Consider the following 4,900-nt stretch of genomic DNA (forward strand, 5'->3'; position numbering starts at 1 on the left):
GAATAAGGGACCCCGCGAGAAATCCTGGTCTGCGGCAACACATAACTTATTTATTCAATTTCATGGCACCATTGTGATTAGTAAAAATTTGCTAAGTTTTATAAAGTCACCTGTGATTTTCTTCTCATCAGTGCTGTTTCTCTTAATGTTGGGTCATAAATGTATTTTCTGTATTGTCTTCTAAAAGCATTTAAGTAATGCCTTTAGTATTTTTACCTTTATGGTCTTTAAGTGCTTTGTGAAACTATGGAACATGATGCTATGTATGTGCCCATTTGTCCTTGGAATGCTTACTGAGTGATCGCAGCTTTCCCTAGATGACTGGGTTTTACTCTTCTGTCCTAGTGTTTGTGCAGGTGTGTGTTCTGAGTCCCTACTGCTCTGTTGAGCCTTTCTTCACTGCATCAGCACTATTCTGCTACTTATTTAATTAGTTACACTCAGATTTATGAAACAGTATTTTGCTATGTAGCTCTGACAGGTCTGAAACTCACTGCCGATCAAGTTGGCTTTCAATTTACGGCCATCTTCTTGCTTCCACTTTCTGAGTCTGGGGGCGAAAGCATACAACACCACAGTCAGCTATTTTTTGTTGTATATTCTTACAGATTTTGGATCTATTTTATTATCTATCTTTTCTATGAATTTCCAGACTATTCCTGTTGAAACTGTTAATATTACTCACATTTTCTATTTTTCTCCACAGGGATATCATCATTTCTGTCATATTTAATAACAATTATTCCATCTTAAGCAAACACTTTAAGTAATCCCTTTAATTTTTTAAATTCACTTTCTAGCTCTTAAAGATACAAATAACCTGGAATGTAAAATTTGTATGTATCTACCTGGCTAAATGATTATTGATTTTTTTCCCCCTTTTAATTCCTGAGCCTCTGTAACAGAAAGAGTTCTAAGATGGCTCCTGTACTTCCTACTGTGCATTAACACATCCCTTGAGTGCTAACAGGCCTACAAACAGAATGAGAAGGCACCCTGTCCTTAGGTAGAGCTATATCTCTAAGGTGACAATATTTTTCAGTTAGTATGATCGATTCCAATTATTTGATTTCTAGTTAATCAAATTGAAATGTATTGGCTGAAATGCAGCTAAGTGGTAGAGTTATTGCCAAGTTGATTCAATGCCCTGGGTTCAGTCCCTAACATACACACACACACACACACACACACACACACACTCAAACACGAGCGGGGACAAATGAATGAAATTCAGCTTGTGCAGATAAGGCTTTGAATGATTTGAAAGGAGAGAGGGCTAGGCTTTTCCTAAGGAGACATTCTCCTGCTGGCCTGCAGGAAGCAAGCAAGCACACACTGAATGGTCTAACCTCTGGCTGAGTGCTTCAGTCCTCAGCCATAGCAATCCAGCCCCTGCAGCAACCTTCAAGCTTGGGAAAGGACTGGAGGACCCCTGTAATACTGAGAACACTAGCAGCAAATTATTCCTGCCATTCTGTGGCTCACTGTCACAGGAACTGAACTCATTAGATGTGTAATTTTAAGCCACTGGATTTGTGCTAATTTGCTACACATGTTTTGTACATGTTAAGTCTATTAATTTATTCTAAATAAATAATGAAGAATTTATATCTTGTTTGCTGGTTTTAATACAACTTAATTTTTATTCTGCCCCTTTAGACAGCCAGTTCAAACTTGACTAGAAGGAGTAGCTTGGTTTTATAGTGTAGGCCTTGTCATTGATTATCTTTTGTTGTGGGGTTGGTTCTGTGTTTCAATATTGTTATAAAATATGGGATGTTTATAAATACTCATTAATTAGATTGAGTATAGTTTCTCAGAAACTTTGTGCTAGGAATGAGTGGGTTTTTAAACAATTTTTTTGCACCTTTTTAAAGTAATTTGATTTTTTAAAAAATGTAAAATGTGTTAAGTTACAGATACTTTATTCTTAAATTTAAGCAACTTTTATTTTTGAGGCAGGTCTGAGAAAGGCAAGTTAGTCACAGTACTTTGTCCTTATATGTCTTGATTAGTTTGACAATATTGGTTAAAGATTTTTGCATCTATGCAAACTTCTGAGAACAAATGCTTCCATCTGTAATTTTTTCTTTCTTTCTATTTAAACATCAAGAATATGCTTGCTTCATGCTGTGGCTTCTCTAGAGGGTTGTGCAAGATTGAATTATTTACCTTCCAACTATTTTAGACATGAGTAGAAAACTCTCTAAATCTAGAGGAGTACTCAAGTTTGGAATGTAGCATCTTCCACATAATCAAGATAAATATGGTGGCTATGCTAACACTCAGAAGAGTATTAGATCTGTGTAGTGGGAAATATTAAAAAGAACCTGCCATCTCTCCAATCTCTTGCTTCTCTCAGCCTGCCTGCTACCCAGGGGGGCCACACCAGCAGGCTTCTTGTGCTCCTGCTGCTGGAAACTCTCTCCAGCTAGCCCCCACAGTGACCAATCCTTGTGTTCCCACTTCTGGCTTGCTTGTCCCTGGAGCCACTAGTTCTCTCTCCACCATAAACCCCTGTAATTGGTGGTCCCAGGTTTCAGTAACCAAGTAAATCAAAATTCTTGAAGCTTATAATTAACCAATCAGATTTGTGTAACAATAATTTCTCAATTTACAAGACACCAATAAAAATAATTTCAGAATCAACTGATAATGATAAAAGCTTTATCCCAATTATTCTAACTTTATGATATCATAACTACCTGTGGCTGGTTAAAACCACGCTGGTTCACTCTGCCTCCATCTTGGCCTCTCCTCTCTCTGTCTCTGCAACTCTTATCTCCACCTCCCTTTCCCCTGTCCAATCACAGGCCTCTTGCTGCCCTAATATTTTAGTGATTGGACAGGGAAAATCCTGTCATAGATCTGCATAGGTGACACTTGTATTCTCAGTCCTTTGCCACTGTAGAAACCTGTCTAGAGAGACTGATTGAACACAAGTCTAAAATTTACTTGAATTCTTAAACTTATCTGAATTCTGAACACTTTCAAGTTTACTTTTTGAAATAAAGTATGTTTTGTTAACCCAATTCTTTTATTTCTTTAAAAGATTTAAGAAAAGTCTCAACATAGTAGCGGATGCCCAAAATCTAACCAAAATCTAACCATTTTGATTCTAAGAGAATCAAAAATTCAAGGCCAGCCTGGGCAGCATTGCATGTTCCAGACCACCTACCTCACAACAGTAATAGCCACAAAAGACCCATAGAAAGAAATCAGTCACTACAGTGTTTCAAAGACATTAAATCTTAAGGCATAGAACATGTACATACTGAGCCAGTGTGGTAAATCATCATATATCAGTAGTTAATGAGTGCTACTTAGGTATCAAAGCTCAGATTTTTGTGTTCATGACTCACAGGAAAGTACAAACCATATGGTTGTACTGTGGACACCACACTCACAGTCATGTTGAGCAACCAAACTTGTTTCTCAGATATCATAAAATGAACTGTTAACTTGAGAGAGAGGAGAAAGGGTGGGGGGAGAGAGAGGTCTTGAGAATAGATTGGCTACTTAGGGTATTTGGAGAAATTATCCCTGCCTCCCTTCCCTCTCCCTCTCCCTCTCACTCCCATGCTCTCTCTCTCTCCCTCCCTCTCTCTCTCTCTCTCTTTCTCACACACACACACACACACACACACACACACACACACACACACACACCCTATTCCCCTACAAGCATGCACCTGTAAAATACAACCTTATTTCCTCTTTTTCAAACCTAGCCTCCATTCAATAGTGAGAGGGGAAAACTGGCTTTCTTAGCACAGCAAGAAATCAAAGACTCATCCAAGTCCTGGGCTTTGATATATGTTTCTAGATCATACCATTTACAAAGGCAAATTTTAACATGCCAACAAGAGCATGTACTTATATATATTTGATCATTTCTAAGAACATTTTGTCTTTTCTAAGACAAATTACTAAGAACAGTTTGTTCTTTTCTTTAAACATTATACTGTGCTGGCTACTTTTATGTCAACTTGATACAGCTCGATTCATTCGAGAAGAGGGAATCTCAGTTGAGAAAATGTCTCCATCAGATCGGCCTGTGGGAAAGCCTGTGTTTATTCACTTTCTTGAATGATGATTAATGCAGAAGAGCCCAGTTCTGCTGAATCCTGCATGGCCGAGCAAGGCACAGCGTGACATTGTTTCTACCCTTGGAGCAGAGCTGACAGGGCATGGACCTCCATGAGTGTTGACTGTTGCTCAGTGTGAGGCTTGTTTATACAGTGATATGCATAGTTTAATTTATCTTCTTCCTTTTCGAAATATTCTCCCTTTCAAGGTTATCATGGAATGTTCTCCCTGTCAAATTTAACTACTTCATGGTAATTAGAAACACCATGAGTCTGGGAGGTAAGGGTATGTCTAATAGCAAAACAGTAAATGCTATGACCTTCAGGACAGCCCTTAAAGCTGGGAAAATGAACTCTGAAAACAGGAGTTAAAGAATATATAATTTCTCTTTCTCTCCGGTGAGTTTCTAAGACAGAAGCAGCCAGCTGGGAGGCACAGGCTCCAAGAGTCGCAGGGGAGTTGCAGGGTGGCAGGGACAGGATCCTCTCAGCTTCCAAGTGACAGAGGTGGATCAGCGACCTTCTCTGCCCCTTCCCTGCAAGTGGAGGGCCAACCTCCAGGGAGCGCCTTAACCCAGAGACTCGGGTGAGAGCCGCCATTTTCTCTCAGGTGAATTTCTAAGATGGGAGCAGCCAGCCAGGAGGCACAGGCCCCACGAGTCTCAGGGGACTTGCAGGGCAGCAGGGACAGGACAAGCTCTAGTCAGAAACACTAAGAACATCTAACACCAAAAAGCAAGAGAAGGCGAAAGGCAAACGCAAGAATCCTACCAACAGAAACCAAGACTACTTGGCTTCATCAGAACCTAGTA

Source organism: Mastomys coucha, unplaced genomic scaffold, assembly GCF_008632895.1.
Source record: "Mastomys coucha isolate ucsf_1 unplaced genomic scaffold, UCSF_Mcou_1 pScaffold15, whole genome shotgun sequence".
In the NCBI taxonomy this organism is placed as follows: Eukaryota; Metazoa; Chordata; class Mammalia; order Rodentia; family Muridae; genus Mastomys; species Mastomys coucha.